Source organism: Capricornis sumatraensis, chromosome 9 (genome assembly GCF_032405125.1).
Source record: "Capricornis sumatraensis isolate serow.1 chromosome 9, serow.2, whole genome shotgun sequence".
NCBI classification, from domain to species: Eukaryota; Metazoa; Chordata; class Mammalia; order Artiodactyla; family Bovidae; genus Capricornis; species Capricornis sumatraensis.
The window spans coordinates 42,633,336-42,652,370 of NC_091077.1; the positions used below are offsets into that span (position 1 = coordinate 42,633,336).

The 19,035-nt window shown below is 42.8% G+C and overlaps 1 pseudogene; it reads left to right on the top strand.

The window, feature by feature from the left end:
- Positions 1-2,747: 2,747 nt before the first annotated feature.
- On the top strand, positions 2,748-18,733 carry LOC138086274 (histone-lysine N-methyltransferase PRDM9-like; annotated as a pseudogene).
- Positions 18,734-19,035: the final 302 nt, after the last annotated feature.

Sequence of the window (19,035 nt, forward strand, 5' to 3'; positions counted from 1 at the left end):
TATTTTGTAATAACCTATAAGAGGAAAGAATATGAAGAAGAATAGATATCAAGACTAGGCCAGCTGTAATGTAAGGGATGCTGATGGTGACTGTTCTGACTCAAGGCTTCAGTCAACTGAAGCTTGGGCTCTGTCACTGGCCCAAAGCCTTTCATGAACATGCCTGTAAACTGAAAGTTTCAGTCACTCAATCGTGTCAGAACCTTTGTGACCCCATGGACCACCAGGCTCCTCTGTCCATGGGATTCTCCAGGCAAGAATACTGGAGTGGGTAGCCGGGTCCTCCTCCTGCAGATCTTCCCAAACCAGGGATCAAACCCAGGTCTCCTGCTCTGCAGGCAGATTCTTTACCGTCTTAGCCACCATGGAAGCCTGAACATGCCTGTTCCCATAGATTAAAGCTTCCCCAACTTTGCAGTTTGGAGAGACACTGCTCTGGAAAGTTCCCTGGTGTTCTCCATACTTCTGCAAGTAATACACCTTTCCTTCCCACGAGCTTTGGCTGGGTTGTACCTTCTGGCTCAACACCCACCAAGAGGCAAACCCACTTTTATGGTAACATCTCTCCATCCAGACTCCCAACCAGCACTCTTGGCCCCACTTGATAATAATTTCTACAGTTAGTCGTCTTGCTTCCAATACATGAAAATAATGTTATTTTTCTATGAGTAAAGCTAGGTAAGGGCCAGAAAGTATCCCTATTTTATCTTGTGAAGTCAGTAGGTGTCAAGCAAACTCACCTCTGTGGATCCACTGTCCTCCTACTGAATGCCTCCTTTCATGGAAAACACTTTGGGGTTTTATTTATATCTCATTTCTGAAGTCTTTTAATACCTACATTAAACATACAGATTACTCTTCAGTGCCAACTTCTACTTTGAGGTTAAAAATCCTCCAAATTTTTTCTAATATTCTTATTATTCCATTCGTTGCGTTTAAATCTTTGACCATATGTTGTTACTCTTGCGTCTCATCAGAATTTAGTTAATTACGCAATTTTCCCCTGAAAAAAGCAGTACTCATCATACACAGTTCTTAGAGCCAAAACTGGATTTTACAAGGTAGGGCAACGGTGAGCGTAAGAGAAAGTTCAGCAGCACGACTACGGTCTGGTGGAGCCAAGATTCTAGCTCAAGGCACTGGAAGAAAACATCCAGGCTAAGACCGCACCGCCCACTTGAGGCTCCGGGACCAAAACGCAATGCCTAAAGGCAAGTGGAGAAAACTAGCGATGAAAACGGCCAAGATGCGCCTGCGCGCTGGAGGCCTCTTGACAGACAACACTGGGGACCCAGAGCAGCCAATCCCCGAGCGGTGGGGCGGGACCTTCTGCGCGCTCCTCACCTTCCCCGCGCCTATTGAAGGGACGGACTGCTTCGGTCGCAACGCAGGTTGGTGGCTGGTGCCAGAGAGGTGTACGAGCCGGCTCCTCGCCCTTCCCTTCGCCTCAGCCGGGGAGGACTGGACGCCTCCCAGCTCCGAGCGAGCGCCGGGCCGAGGTGGGCAGCGCCGGAGGACAGCGGGGAGACTGACGGGAACGCTCCAGACTGAACTCTTCAAATTCCAGGCGGCTGCTGCTGCTGCTGCTAAGTCGCCTCAGTCTTGTCCGACTCTGTGCGACCCTATAGACGGCAGCCCACCAGGCTCCCCCGTTCCTGGGATTCTCCAGGCAAGAACACTGGAGTGGGTTGCCATTTCCTTCTCCAATGCGTGAAAAGTAAAAGTGAAACTGAAATCTCTCAGTCTTGTCCTACTCTTAGCGACCCCATGGACTGTAGCCTACCAGGCACCTCCGTCCATGGGATTTTCCAGGCAAGAGTACTGGAGTGGGGTGCCACTGCCCCAAATCCCATCAGTTTTGAGGAACCCGGGTTCTAACCTGAAGGGAACTTGCGTCTTGTCAGCTTCAGGGACTACAAGTCCCTTCACCCTCAGAAACACTGAATCCCGTAGTGCTGAGACCCCCAAATACCTAGAGGAATCCCAATTCCCCTCAGCCTGAGGCATCCTAAAAATAGCACCCGCAGAGAGACCAAATTTCCCCAACTCAGAGGCACTGAATACCTCAATCCCTTCATCCTCAAGTCTCCCAACTGTCCTGCATTTCGGAGACCTACAGCTCCTTAATGAGAGACCCCAGAGCTCCTTAGCTTGAGAGAACCCCGACTTCCTTAGCCTCAAAGATCCCAAGTTCTCTCAACCTGCTCACTTTACATCAGCGAAAAGACCCCCAATCCCCTCTGTCTGAGGAACCCCACTTCCTTCAGCCCATTGTGACCCAGATCTCAAGCTGAGCAATTTGTCCCGTATAAGTAGAACCAACGTTATGTCCAGATTTCCTAGAGTCCCCAGGTAGAGAGCCCCAAAACCCTTCTTGGAGAAATATTCCCTCTCCCACACTGGAACAGAGCCCTGGTTTCAGCAAGATGCCAGTCCAGCAGTTAGGGGCTTCCAGGTCTCCTCAGAATTCCCTCCATCACCCACAGACACGTCCTTCTGGGTGCCTTTCCTTAGAGAGGCTGAGTTGTAGGGGAACCAAAGAAACCAAATCTAGTTCACATTAGGCTACTCTGTCACAGCCAGTCAGGATCAGTCCATCCCACCAACCCCTACCCTGACTTTCCCCGCACCTTTCTGCCCTGGACACTCGACCCAAGGCAAACAGACCTGGGTCTAGACAGTGGTCTGGACTATCTCAGCATCTTCTCCTTCCACAGGCACCTCGGCCTTGAGGCAGTCCCAGGGCCATGAGCTCCAACAGGTCCCTGAAGGAGAGGACTGAGGGAGATGCAGGGAGAACAGAGTGGAAGCCCATGGTGAGAGGTGGAGGGGGCTCTAAGCCAGCTCTATAGGAAGGACACGGAGCCCGTCCCTGAAGGACCACAGACTGCTTGCCTGCACCACTGAGTGAACTTCTCTGTCAGTGTACACAGTAAGGGAGTGCCATGTCCTGTCTGAGACAGTGGGGTATAGTGGGGTGGAACAGGACACTAGCATCATGGACTGCTCTGTGTCCAGGGAGAGTTAGGGAAATGCTCAGTTAAGCAGGACACAGTCAGGAAGGAGAGTTTTCATGCCTGTCTCACAGAGACCAAGTAGCTTCAGGCTTCTCCCTGCATACAAGGTGGAGGAGAAGGCCCAGCTCTAAGGTTTGACTTACATTAGTAAGTCACTGATTAAACCTATTATTTTCTTTAGGCCAAAGATGCTTTCAAAGACATTTCCATATAATTCTCCAAAGAAGAATGGGCAGAGATGGGAGAATAGGAAAAAATCTGATACAGGAATGTGAAAAGAAACTATGAAGCACTGATTACTATAGATAACAGGAAATGCTGGGTGCCTGTGAGCCTAGGAAACATGAAACAGGTCTTCAGCCTCAGTGTTAACTTGGCCTTCTCTTAGGTGGCTTCATCTACTCACAGTTCCCTTATGTGGAGACGAACCTGGAGGAAATTTTTATTTTGTATCAATGTAAGTCTGACCCTGGCAGTGCAGAGCTCACCTCTTCCTTTGTTCTAGATTCTCCCAGCCCATCCTACTAATTGCCCTGACTTTGTGACACTTTCCATTTGCCTCTATGCTTTGTTCCTCTTTCTTAGAGCCAAAATTTTGCTTCTTTCCAGGTCTCAGAGCCCCTTGACCACCTTTCATGTATCACCGCAGACAAGTCATCAAACCCCAGGTAGATGACATTGAGGATTCTGATGAAGAATGGACACCAAGGCAGCAAGGTGAGGGGCCAGGAGAATTAAGAGGTATCTTCCTGAAACCAACCTGGGTTTAGGTCTCAGCTGCATTTCAGGCCTTAACAAAGAAAATATAATATTCAGCCAACTAGCAAGATGCAAAGCACTGTATTATACAGTATGAGACTATTCATATGAAGTTTTTTAATATGTAATATAATTAGCCTCCCCTTCTCTGCCATTGTACATGGAGTTGACTCTGCTCCTCACCAACTCTTCTCACAAGACTTTCAGGATCAAGTGATTCCTGGCCAAGAAACAAAAGCAGAGTCATCCCATTCCTCAATGGATTTGAATGAAAACTGGTAATAAAACAAAAAGAGGACATTGCAAAAGAACCAAACTAGGTCTATACAGAGCCACACATGAGGTGGCACACATATTTATGCTGTGTCAGGGTCACTTGCATCTTACGATATCACTCTGAAAACATCACTAATATATCCATTTGTTTAATTGAAAAAGTTATTTTTCTCTTTGTGTCAGTGTTTCTGTGCTAGTCCTTTGGCTCAGTAATAAATATGAGATCTTTTGTTGGAAAAATTATACATATTATTTATACAGTGAAAAATGGTGAATATTTAAAAATCTAAATGTGAATAAGAAGTACCAAATTCAGCACCAGAGGAGTAAGGGCTGACAGGTGGCTTCACTATGTCTTGGTCAGTTTTTTGTTTGTTTTTATTTTGTTTTTGTTTTTAATTCTGAACTGGAAATTAAAAGATCTGAAGAGGCAGACTATTGACATAAGCCTGAATGAAGGAAGGTGGATGTATAGGTTTTTCAGTATAATTCTCAATAGTTTTATCTTTAAATTTTATCATTCTTTTTCTTTTTAAAACTGATTATTTTTGCTAAACATTCCTAATGAAAGGGCAATTAAAGAAACCGTACTTAGACTATAAATTCACCAAAGAACTTTCTCATACTAATCGCATAATAATTTGGTTATTGGAGTAAATCTCTTAGAAGAGGAAATGATTACCATTACGTCAAGATACATTATTTATGTATGTATGTAAAAACACACCACATGATCTTCTTACCCTGTGGTGAACTTAATTATTTGTCTTGATTCTGGGAAAGGGTTTGAGATAACTATTTAGTCTCCCTGATCTTTCCACATTTCACTGACCGGAGATAGCATCAGGTAAATAAAATGAAGTACACTCATTATAAAATAGAAGTGAGCAGCTGACTTCCTCTTCTGCTGCTCAGAGTAAAGAGTTTAGAAGAGTTTATCTGCCTAGACCGGAGAAAACAATTTAGATTAGTTCTGTGATTCTCCATCTATGGATTTCTGTTCTCCTAGATTCTTTTTTATTATTTATTTGTTTTGGGCTGTGCTGGGTCTTCGCTGCTGTGCATGGGCCTTCTCTGCTTGTGTTGAGTGGCTTCTCTCATTGCAGAGCGCACACAGGCTCAGTAGTTGTGACACACAGGCTTAGTTGCCCCACAGCATATGGAATCTTCCTAGACCAGGGATCGAACCTGTGTCCTCTGCATTGGCAGGCAGATTCTCATCCACTGTGCCACCAGGGAAGTCTATATGTTCCCTTAGGTTACTAAAACTAGTGTAAGAGAGATGAAAACCAAACATTTGGTTGTCTGCAAAGGTTTTGACATGAAAAGAGATTCTTCACAGGGAACACATACCCCATGGTTCACCATACCTCTACAAATCTTTATTTACACTCTTAACAATTTTTGAGTGTATGGCACACTACTGCTAACTATATACACATTGTTGTACAGCAAATTTATAGAACTTTTTCACCTTGCATGACTGAAACTATATCCACTGAGCGACAATTCTCCGTTTCTTCCTCCTCATAGCCCTTGGCAACCACAATTCTATTTTCCATTTCCATGAATTTGATTAATTTATATACCTCGTATAAGTGGAATCATGCAATATTTGTCTTTTATTGATTGGTTCATTTTATTTAGCATATTATCCTCAAGGCGCACCCCTGATGTAGCATATGACAGAATTTCATTCTTTTTTTTTTCATTCTTTGTTAAGGCTGAAAAATATTCCATTGTGTGCATGTGTATATAAAATATATGAGGTATATTTTATATATAATCTTTATCTGTTTATCCACCAATGAAGATTTAGGTTGCTTCTACATCTCGCCAATTGCGAATCATGCTACAATGACCATAAATGTGCACATATTTATTCAGGATCTTGTTTTCAATTTTTCATGGATATATATGCAGGAATTGGATTGCTAGATCACATAGCAATCTGTTTCTAATTTTCTGAGGAAACTCCATACTGTTTACTCTAAAGGTTGCAACATTTTACATTTCCAACAATAGTGTGTAAGGGTTCCAATTTCTCCATATCCTTACAACTTGCTATTGTCTCTTTTTTTCATACTGGCCATCATAAAAGGTATGAGATAATTTCCATTGTGGCTTTAATTTGTATTTCTCTATTGATTAGTAATATTGAGCATCTTTCATTGGTTTGTTGGCCATTTGCATATCTTTGGAGAAATGTCTATTCAATTCCTTCTCCTACTGTGTTAGTCAGTTCAGGCTGCCATAACAAAACAGACTGCATTGCTTTAGCCACAGAAATTTGTTTTCGTACAATTCTGGAGCATGGGAGTTTGATATCAGGATGCCATCATGGCCAATCAAGTTCTCTTCCTGGTTTATAGGCAGCCTTCATATTGGTGTGTACTTATTAACCCCTTATCAGATATGTAGAATGGGCTAGTTGCTCAAATGGTAAAGAATTTGCCTGCAGTTCTAGAGACCCAGGTTCAATCGCTGGGTTGAGAGGATCCCCTGGAGAAGGAAATGGCAACCCACTCCAGTATTCTGCCTGAAGAATCCCATGAACAGAGCAGCCTGGCAGGCTACAGTCCATGGGGTCGCAAGGAGTCGAACATGACTGAACAACGACACTTTCACTTTCTATCAGATATGTATTTTACAAATATTTTCTACCATTCTGTAGAAAATCACTGTGTCCTTTGCTGTTCACTGTGTCCTTTGCTGCACAGAAGTTTTAAGTTTACTGTAGTCCCATTTATCTATTTTTACTTTGTTATTAATATTTGTACACTTGGTATCATATCTAAGAAATCATTGCCAATTCAATGTTGTGAAGCTTCACCCTTGTTTTCTTCTAAAAGTTTTATGAAGTCTTACATTTAGGTCTTTAGTCTATTTTGAGTTGATTTTTCTTCATGATGTAAGATCTTCATTATTTTTCATGTGTATATTTTGTTTCCTCAGTACCATTTGTTACCCGGATTAAGCATTCCTAATTGTCTTGACACCCTTGGTGAAGATCATTAGACCATGTATCCAAGAGTTTATTTCTGTTTATTTCTAGATGTCTGTTCTGTTCCATTGATTGATATGTCTGTCTTTATGCCAGTGGGCTTCCCCAGTGGCTCAGCAGGTAAAGAATCCGCCTGCAGTGCAGGAGACATGAGTTCAACCCATGGGTCAGGAAGATGCCCTGGAGAAGGAAATGGCAATCCACTCAAGTATTCTTGCTTGCAAAATCCCATGGACAGAGAAGCCTGGCAGGCTACAGCCCAAAGTGTCACAGAGCCAGACACAACTGAATAACAAAGCACACACTTTATTCCAATACCACACTCTTTTGCTTACTGAAATCAGAGGTCTCCAGCTTTGCTCTTCTTTCTAAGATTGTTTTGGTGTCCTCTGAGATTCCATATTAACTGTAGGATGGATTTTTCTATATCTGAAAAAAATCCCATTTGGGATTTTAATAGGAATGGCATTGAATCTTTAAATTGCTTTGGGTAGTATGAACAGCTTAATAATATTAAGACTCCAAATCCATATACATGGGATGCCTTTCTATTTACTTTTATCAGATTCCTTTCAGCAATACTTTGTAGTTTTCAGTGTATAAGTCTTCCATCTCCTTAAGTTTACTCCTAATTATTTCATTCTTTTTGATGCTATTATAAATAAGATTGTTGGGACTTCCCTGGTGGGCCAGTGGCTGACTCCACACTTCCAAGGCAGGGAACCTGGGTTCAATCTCTGGCCAGGGAACCAGATCCCACATGCCACAACAAAGACCTGGCACAAATAAATAAATATAAATAATTTTTTTTAATTTAAACTTAGCTCTTGACTATAGCTTTAAAAAAATTAAAAATAAATAGAACTGTTTTCTTTTTTTTGGAATCATCATTGTTTGTGCATGGAAAGATATTTGAATGTTGATTTTGTATCCTGCAATTTTCTGTGCAGGTTTTTGTGTGGAATTTTAAAGATTCTCTACATGTAAAAGCATGTCCTCTGTGAACAGACATAATTTTACTTCTTTCTCTCCAAATTGGAAGACTTTTGTTTCCTTTCCTAAGCTAATGCTCTGGCTAGGACTTCTAATATTTTGTTGAACAGAAGTGTTGACAGTTGGCATACTTGCCTTTTTTTCTTGATCTTAGAAGTTTTCAGCTTTTCATTGATTAATATGTTAGAGGTAGACTTTTCATATACGACCTTTATTATATTGTGGTCACTTCCTTCTATTCCAAGTTTGTTGAGTATCTTTGTCATGAAAGGCTAGTAAATTTGTTAGACATTTTATGAACATCAGATGAAGCACAGATGAAGTTTTGTCTTTTTTGATTTTAAGAAAATTATGTGATGCTCGCAGTGGAAGCATAGGAGTTAATGATACAGAAATCATTTTCCATTCTTTATTTGGTAATCCTTGTCCTTGTCATACTCTGGCTCAGAATTCTTGTCCTTAATTAGAATGCCCAGAGTTTGGAAGTATTTACCAACCAAAACACTGATTCTCATCATTTTTTAGGAAAACCTTCTTGGATGGCCTTTAGAGTGAAGCACAGTAAACATCAGAAGGTATCTCCCAAATTCTGTTGACAAGAAAATCCTTCTCATGGATGCAATCACAGGTAAGAGTAGGAGAATATGCAAAGATCCTAGAAACTGCTGCTTTCCTTTTCTGAGTCTTTAGCACAATGTCTGATATCATCACCATTTTTATAGTTAGTAAGAACAGCAACAATAGTAGGCTGTCCTATTATTATATTATTTTCACAATATTTCAGACTTTAAGCATTTTACGTGAATAAACTTACTTAAACCTTAAAACAATCCTACAGTACCTACAGGTAGGTACTGCAACTATGACCATTATAGATCAAGAAACTGAGGTAAAGAAATGTTTGATTATATGCCTGAGATCACAGTATCACTGGTAGTGCAATCTAATCCAAAGTGCCTTCTCTAAACCCCTTATAAGCCTATTAAAACTTCCATAGTTCTATAAAGTTTATACTCTCTTATTTATACATCTTTATATCATTCATCTGAGGGATGGTTTCAACCTCAGTTCTTTGGTGCTGTGGTAAAATGAGAGATATGCTAGGACATCTGACTAAGGGAAGCTTACAGATATATTGGGCAATTTATAGAGTGGATGGTCCAACATGAAGAAGGAGATAGGATCCCCAGCCTCAGACCTTCCTACTCCAATAAGAGGAATCAGCTTACAGCCCTGACAAACCTCAGGTTTGATAACTGAAAAACAACAAATTGGAAAATAACTGAAGGACTTCACATAGGTTACCCCCTTCCTTTTGAGTAGAAACTCATCATCTGGAACTGATTTCAAATGCTCTTTCTTGAAGGAGGTCGTAACAACTCCTTCCTCTGAGCTCTGATTAGGAAACTTTAGTGTTTGGAATCATTTGTTTAGCCTGCCCCTGATTCATGAGCTTTGAGACCATAACCCATACCGTTAATTCTCAGAAGTCCAGGCCCAGCTCAAAGCCCCCTGGGCCCCCTAAATGTTTTCTGAGTGAGTGACTCCACATTTAAATATTCATCTAGATGTAAGAAGATCAAGGAATGCTGAAGATAGTATCCGTGAGCTAGACTGCAAGTACAGAACCAGTTGAGGGGGTAAACTGATGGCAGGAATGGACTCTCACATTCATACTGTATTAAGCTCATACAACAATTTGTTGAATGTTATTAAATTTCATGTCCACTGTAACATTAAGAATTAGCATGTATACCAATTTATGGATCAGGAAACTAAGGAGAACCAGCTAATTGTACAGCCTTGTTCAAGCAGAACTGATGGCACCAGCTACTTTAATTCTGGACATTGTCTCTAGCATGTGGCAACCTGCAATTTTCAGCTCATATTGTCTAGGTATGTTTCTGCCAATTGTCTTTTCTCTTCCCAGTCTCATTGCTTTGTAACCTCATTTTCCAGATGTGTTTTGTCCCCTCTACTTTTCCACACTTCCTCATCCATCAAACGGCCACTATTGAATAGAAAATGCCCCTGGTTTTCTCTATGACCCTTACCCCCTTATTTCCCTGACCTTGTTGATTCTCCAGCTATTCTCCCTGCCTTGCTCTCACTTTCATGGATAAAAGTGAAGTGACAGAACCTTAAGATATGAGTTCTAAATATATATATATATATATATATATATATGAGTTCTAGTTTTGATTCACTATCCATTTAAGTCCTTTATTTACACTGCAGTGTTCACACACACACACACATACACCCAGTCGCACCGGGTAATTCCAAGAATTGTCAAAGTATTAACTAAAGTCGTACATGTAAAAACACTTCATAAAGTCCTAAAGAACTAAAGAAATGAATGTTGTCCTTTACTATGCGACTCTTATACAGAAGGGAATGTCCAGGGTGCCATTAAGTAATGAATCTATGAAGGAATTGCTGGGAGCCGCAAAATTGCTGACAAGTGGCTCTAAGCAGGCCCAGAAACCAGTGCCCCCTCCCAGAGAAGCAAGTACCTCTGAACAGCACCCCAGAAAAAAAGTGGGTAGGAGAAAATAATTTGGGGAGTTTAGTTCCTTTAATTCCCATAGAAAGGCTAATAATTATGGCATGGGTATGTGGGGTGGACTTTGGGTAGGCATAGGTTTAAGCTGGACTGATCTGAGACCTGAAGTTAGCACTAGGGCCATGGGAAAACCTTATACATTTTCTGAGGTCCTGATTGCTCATCAGTAAAGTGAAGATAAGAATACATAACTCATACAGTGTTTGCAAGCATTACATTAAATATGAAAGTGTTGACACAGACAAGTTGTTCAAAAAATCCAGCTGTGATAATAGGGACCATGCTTTGTTAGGCCTCTGGGCATAAATATATGTGCCCTCAACATATATTTTCTGAGCAGATATGTCAGTGAACTATTTTCCAAATAAGAAGGTTGGGAGGGTAAACCTACCAACGGGAAGTACAGGAAGCTAACACTGAACTGGGCATCTGTGGTCAGTGTGGAGCCTCGGCCTGTCTGAACCAGTAGTTAAAGGGAGATAAAGTATAGAGAAGGGATTTCCTGGTGGTTAAGTGGTTAAGACTCCATGTTTCCACTGCAGGAAGCATGGGTTCCATTCTTGGTCAGGGGACTAAGATCCCACATGCCATGTGGCTTGGCCAATTAATAAATAATGTAACACTAAAAAATAAAAATAAGTAAATTTAAAAAATTTTAATAAATGTAAAAAAAATTTAATATATTGTATAGATGGACAGGTGGGAGATCACACACTTTCTGATAAAATAGCGACTAACTCTCCAGACCCCACCAGCCTTGCTCAGCTTCTCTTCTCCATCTTAGAACTCAGAAGAAAGGAGACTGAAATGAAGATGTACAGTCTACAAAAAAGAAAGGGCCATGTGTACCAAGAGGTCAGTGACCCCCAGGATGACAACTACCTCTGTGAGTGACCCCACTGGCCCATTCACAGACAAGGCTTTGGAACAATAATCTCACCTCACCATTTGGTCCCCCAGTCACCCTCTTCCTCTATGACACGGGGTACAGGATCAAGGCTAAATGCCCTGAGCATCCTGGTTCTTTCTGAAGGTCTTTATGACCAGCAACATCACTATACCTCCCCTCATCCCTGTTGCTCTCACCTCCAGATTGTGAGAAGTGTCAGAACTTCATCAACAGCTGTGCTGCTCACGGGCCCCCTACCTTTGTAAAGGACTGTGTAGTGGAGAAGGGGCATGCCACCTGCTCAGCCCTGGGTTAAGTATCAGACCATCAGGCATCCCTGAGGCTGGGCTTAGAGTGTGGAACGAGGCATCTGATCTGCCGCTGGGCCTGCACTTTGGCCCTACAAGGGCCAGATTACAGACGATGAAGAGGCCACCAATAGCAGATACTCCTGGCTGGTGAGAAACCCCCCTCTTCCCCTGTTCTCTGACCTCCAATCGCTGTGTGGCAGGGTGGGCAGGCGGGGACCTCACGTCTACATGCGAGGTTGTGGATGGTGATGACACAGTCAGCTCTGTGTACTGTGTGCACTGTGCATGAACACAGGACTTCTATCTAAAGATCAGAGGAGAGCTGGGAGCGGCACAGTAGTACAGGCACACAGAAGTGGCTCCTCCCAAGTGGGGCCCTTGCCCTGAGTGGACCAATAGACTCAGACATGGAGGTGATGATTAAGGAGCTTACCACGTGGTCACAACTGGCAGTTGAATCCATGCAGGCTGAACAGCACTGATGACAGCAGAGGGATTCCATTACCTCCCGCCAAAAAATAAAAAGAGAGAGAGAAGTAAGCTTTTAAGTCTTTTTCTGACACTCAGATCACCAAAGGGAGAAACTGCTATGAGTATGTGGATGGAAGGGACCAACTGGATGAGGTGAATGCAATGAGTCTGCAGGTTCTAGAGGATGCTCCTCCCTAAAGCCCCTAGCCCTTTCCTCTCCCAACCTGCCTCCCTCAATAGCTTTCACATCTTCTTTCCTCTTTTTCCTCCATAACATGCTCTTTCATTATAAAAGACATTAGAAAGAAAGAAATAGAAATATAGTATATGCCCTCAAAATATAAATCTCTATACTGCACAAAACTGAGGTACTTGAAAGCAACTTGAGAAGTCTGGATTCACCAGGGACACTTTAACTCACCTAATTAACACTTACCAAGCACTTTCTATGTTCCATTTTAAACAGTGGAGTTCATTACTGAAGTTCATTACACACAACCCATGTCCTTTTAGAATACTTACTGCAGACAGATTAAACAATTGATCTTAGGAATATGTAACTTGAATTTTTCTATTTTTGAAGAACTTCACAGTCCCAGGATAACCTACCATGGGGGATCTTGAGTCCATGAGAGAAGCAACCTCCCCAGGCTCAGTTCCAGCGAGAAGTGGGCCCTGAGGCCTGGGAAGGAATGTGGGGCAGGATGGCTATGAGCAGGGCCTTTTTCTGAGGGCCTCTTCTTTCATCAGGGGAGGCAGAAAGTGAATAAACTATTATTGTTCTATGTCTCGAGCTAAGTCAGAATGCTCTCCAAGTTTCCATGGGGCAGGGGGCACAAGTGAATGGGACCCTGAATACACACGGGGAGACTGTAGAAAAGCCTCGGGAGAGAAGGCAGGCTGGGGTGAATGCTGAGGGGTGCTTGCTAGCCTAGAAGCACCAAGTTCTGTGGAATACAAGAGAACTTAATTTAGAGTTTAGAGGAGCTAGAGGTCACCAGTCTTATGACCAGTCTAGGTGGAGACCAGTCTGGAACTGGGCTCTGGAAAATGGCTAATTAGGTAAGGAGAGAAAAGCATTCCAGCCAGTAAGAGGAAAAGAAACAGAATCTGGAGATAGGAATTCACACAACATGATCAAAGGTGTGAACAGAAGGTCCCCAAGACGGCTGGTGGGGGCAGTGATGGCCTCAGACCCTGAAGGCGGGGAGCTGGGTGTGGGTCTGACAGGTGGAAGGAACTCGTTATCTGTGGTTTCTTTCCCTTTTCCGACCTCAACCCCAGGTATGTGAACTGTGCCCAGGACGATGAGGAGCAGAATCTGGTGGCCTTCCAGTATCACAGACAGATCTTCTACTGAACCTGCTGGGTGGTCAGGCCAGGCTGTGAGCTGCTGGTCTGGTACAGGGATGAGTATGGCCAGGAGCTCAGCATCAAGTAGGGCAGCCGGTGTAAGAGTGAGCTCACAGTCAGGAGAGGTAAGCGCCACCACTCTTCCAGCACCCTATGCCATCCTGGGGAGCTTCCCTGGCCCAGCTCTAAAGCAGAGTACAATCCAGTCTGAAGTCAGTGAAGTCTCAATTAAAAAGCCTCAGAAATTGTTTCATTTCATATGACTGTTAGGAAAAAAATTTATATTAAAAATGTTAATTCTAATTTTTAATATTGCATGCAAAAAGTATGTAACATCACGTTCTACTGAAAGGCTTAGAGGCAAAAAAGCAAGTTTTCTAGCACTTACCACCTCTCTCACCTTTAGCTGTTTCTTCCTCATTTCCTCCACATTTCTAAGAAGTGACACGTGTACACTGATTTCCATTCAGTCACTGTTTTAGTTCATTGTCAGACAGGGCTCCATGCACTGAAACAGACAGAACTACTGCTCTGGGGTAGCACGTGCTTAATACCAGACAGGGGCTGGTTCTCTGAGGAAAAACAGTCCAGGAAAAGTGCCTCAGATCAGTGTGAGCAGAAGAGGAGTATGGTGCAGTGATAGCTTATGGTGAACAGTGTTGGATTCGTGATCTCTGAAGAAGAATGTTTAGCTTTAGGACCAGGGACCAGGCTTGATCACTCAAGAGCTTTTGTGTAGCAGAGTTATATTAAAGTATGAAATGGGACAGAAAAGGCTTCTGACATAGACATTAGAAAGGGGATGGAGAGTGCCCCCTTGCTAGTCTTAGCAAGGGAGCTATATACTTTTCAACTGGTTATTAACAATAAATCAAAAGAATGTCTCAAGTCTGTAAAGGTCTTACCAGACCCACACTACCACAATATATATTTTTAAGATAACAGGATTAGAACTAAAAATAGAAAGATCTTACCAGACCCACAGACCAAAGCCTTTGACTGTGTGGATCACAATAAACCATGGAAAATTCTGAAAGTGATGGGAATTCCAGACCGCCTGACCTGCCTCTTGAGAAACCTATATGCAGGTCAGGAAGCAACAGTTAGAACTGGACATGGAACAACAGACTGGTTCCAAATAGGAAAAGGAGTACATTAAGGCTGCATATTGTCACCCTGCTTATTTAACTTATATGCAGAGTACATCATGAGAAACACTGGCCTGGAAGAAGCACAAGCTGGAATCAAGATTGCCAGGAGAAATATCAATAACCTCAGATATGCAGATGACACCACCCTTATGGCAGAAAGTGAAGAGGAACTAAAAAGCCTCTTGATGAAAGTGAAAGAGGAGAATGAAAAAGTTGGCTTAAAGCTCGACATTCAGAAAACTAAGATCATGGCATCTGGTCCCATCATTTCATGGGAAATAGATGGGGAAACAATGGAAACAGTGTCAGACTTTATTTTGGGGGGCTCCAAAATCACTGCAGATGGTGACTGCAGCCATAAAATTAAAAGAGGCTTACTCCTTGGGAGGAAAGTTATGACCAACCTAGATAGCATATTCAAAAGCAGAGATGCTACTTTGCCAACAAAGGTCCGTCTAGTCAAGGTTATGGTTTTTCCAGTGGTCATGTATGGATGTGAGAGTTGGACTGTGAAGAAAGCTGAACACCAAAAAATTGATGCTTTTGAACTGTGGTGTTGGAGAAGACTCTTGAGAGTCCCTTGGACTGCAAGGAGGTCCAACAAGCCCATCCTAAAGGAAATCAGTCCTGGGTGTTCGTTGGAAGAACTGATGCTAAAGCTGAAACTCCAATACTTTGGCCACCTCATGTGAAGAGTTGACTCGTTGGAAAAGACCCTGATGTTGGGAGGGATTGGGGGCAGGAGGAGAAGGGGATGACAGAGGATGAGATGTCTGGATGGCATCACCGACTCGATGGACATGAGTTTGAGTGAACTCCGGGAGTTGGTGATAGACAGGGAGGCCTGGTGTGCTGTGACTCATGGGGTCGCAAAGAGTCAGACACTACTGAGTGACTGAACTGAACTGAACCAGACCCACATGGACATCACCAGATGGTCAATACCAAAATCTACACATGGACATCACCAAATGGTCAATACCAAAATCAGATTGATTATATTCTTTGCAACCAAAGAAGGAGAAGCTCTATACAGTCAGCAAAAACAAGACTGGGAGCTGACTGTGGCTCAGATCATGAACCCCTTTTTGCCAAATTCAGACTTAAATTGAAGAAAGTAGGCAAAACCCACTAGACCATTCACATATGACCTAAATCAAATCCCTTACAATTATACAGTGGAAGTGACAAGCAGATTCAAGGGATTAGATCTGATAGACAGAGTGTCTGAAGACCTATGGATGGAGGTTCGTGACATTGTAGAGGAGGCAATGATCAAAACCATCCCCAAAAAACACAAATGCAAAAAGGCAAAATGGTTGTCTGAGGAGGCCTAACAAATAGCTATGAAAAGAAGAGAAGCGAAAGGCAAAGGAGAAAAGGAAAGATATACACATTTGAATGCAGAGTTCCAAAGAATAGCAAGGAGAGATAAGAAAGCCTTCCTCAGCAATCAATGCAAAGAAATAGAGGAAGACAATAGAATGGGAAAGACTAGAGACCTCTTCAAGAAAATTAGAGATACCAAGGGAACATTTCATGCAAAGATTGGCACAATAAAGGACAGAAATGGTATGGACTTAACAGAAGCAGAAGATATTAAGAAGAGGTGGCAAGAATATACAGAAGAACTATACAAAAAAGACCTTCATGACACAGATAATCACGATGGTGTGCTCACTCATCTAGAGCCAGACATCCGGGAATGCGAAGTCAAGTGGGCCTTAGGAAGCATCACTATGAACAAAGCTAGTGGAGGTGATGGAATTCCAGTTGAGCTGTTTCAAATCCTAAAAGATGATGCTGTTAAAGTGCTGCACTCAATATGCCAGCAAATTTGGAAAATGCAGCAGTAGCCACAGGACTGGAAAAGGTCAATTTTCATTCCAATCCCAAAGAAAGGCAATACCAAAGAATGCTCAAACTACTGCACTCATCTCACATGCTAGCAAAGTAATGCTCAAAATTCTCCAAGCCACACTTCAACAGTACATAAACCATGAACTTCCAGATATTCAAGCTGGATTTAGAAAGGCAGAGGAACCAGAGATCAAACTGCCAACACCCGTTGGATCATCAAAAAAGCAAGAGAGTTCCAGAAAAATATCTATTTCTGCTTTATTGACTATGCCAAAGCCTTTGACTGTGTGGATCATAACAAACTGTGGAAAGTTCTTCAAGAGATGGGACTACCAGACCACCTTCCTCCTGAGAAATCTGTATGCAAGTCAAGAAGCAATAGTTAGAATTGGACATGGAACAACAGACTGGTTCCAAATTGATAAAGGGGTACATCAAGGCTGTATATTGTCACCCTGCTTATTTAACTTGTATGCAGAGTACATCATGAGAAATGCTGTGGATGAAACACAAGCTGGAATCAAGATTGCCGGGAGAAATATCAATAACCTCAGATATGCAGATGACACCACCTTTATGGCAAAAAGCAAAGAAGAACTAAAGAGTCTCTTGATGAAAGTGAACAAGGAGAGTGAAAAAGTTGGCTTAAAACTCAACATTCAGAAAACTAAGATATGGCATCCGGTCCCATCACTTCATGGGAAATAGATGGGGAAACAGTGGCAACAGTGACTGACTTTATTTTGAGGGGCTCCAAAATCACTGCAGATGGTGAGTGCAGCCACGAAATTAAAAGACGCTTGCTTCTTGGAAGAAAAGTTATGACCAACCTAGACAGCATATTAAAAAGCAGAGATATTACTTTGCCAATAAATGTTGTCTATTCAAAACTATGGTGTTTCCCGTAGTCATGTATGAATGTGAGAGTTGGACTATAAAGAAAGCTGAGCACAGAAGAATTTATGCTTTTGAAGTGTGATGTTGGAGAAGACTCTTGAGAGTCCCTTGGACTGCAAGGAGATCCAACCAGACACACTTGATGGGAGACAGATCTTGCATGTCAACGCTAAGATGATTAGTGGGGCAGGCCTTACCATGACAAACCAGCTACCTAACCAAAAGCTTCCTCTTTCAGCAGAACCAAAGCCCAAGATCCACCCATGTGCTCTTGCTCTCTGGCCTTCTCCAGTCAGAAATTTTTGAGCCAACATGTCAAATGCAATCACCCCTCTCAGATCCTCCTGAAAACATCTGCAAGAGACCGCCTCCAACCAGAGGATCCCTGCCCAGGCAATCCAAATCAGCAGCAGCAATATTCTGATCTACACAGCTGGAGTGACAAACCTGAGAGTCGAGAGTCCAAGGAAAAGCCCCAACCTTTGCTGAAAAGCATAAGGCTGAGGAGGATTTCAAGGGCCTCTTCCTACTCATCCAGAGGACAAATGGGGGGTTTCAGGGTGCACAAGAGAATGAGAGAAGAGCCCAGCACAGGCAAGGAAGTGAGTCCAGAGGACACAGGCAAATTATTCATGGGGGAAGGAGTCTCAAGAATTATAAGTCAAGTATGGAGACTGTGGGTAAGGCTCTAAGGATAGATCAAGTCTCATGACGCACCAGAGGACACACACAGGGGAGAATCCCTATGTTTGCAGGGAATATGACTGAAGCTTCAGTGAGAAGTCAAGTCTCATTAAGCACCAGAGGACACACACAGGGGAGAAGCCCTATGTCTGCAGGGAGTGTTGGCAAAGCTTCGGTCGGAAGTCAACTCTCATCACACACCAAAGGATACACACAAGGGAGAAGCCCTATCTTTGCAGGGAGTGTGAGCGAAGCTTCAGTAAGAAGTCAACTCTCATCACACATCAAAGGACACACACAGGGCAGAAGCCTTGTTTGCAGGGAGTGTGAGTGAAGCTTCAGTGTGAATTCACATCTCATCAAGCACCAGAGGACAGACACAGGGGAGAAGCCCTATGTTTGCAGAGAGTGTGGGTGAAGCTTCAGTCAGAAGTCACGTCTCATCACACACCAGAGGACACACACATGGGAGAAGCCCTGTGCTTTGAGGGAGGGTGAGTGAATCATTACCAATAAACACATCTTAGCCACAGGATTACTGCAGCCACCACATACCTCAGCTCTGATGGGGCCTCAGAGGAGGTCTGTGACCCATCACAGTCCCGGAGAGTGTGATGAGAGACTTCCTTGGTGGTCCAGTGGCTAAGACTCCGTGCTCCCAATGCCAAGACCTATGTTCAATGGAACTAGGTTCCACATGCTGCAGTTAAGACCTAGCACAGCCAAATAAATAAATAATTTTTTTTAAAGAAAGAGTATGATGAGCACAGAACTAATTGATCAAACAGACTTTCCACATTCATG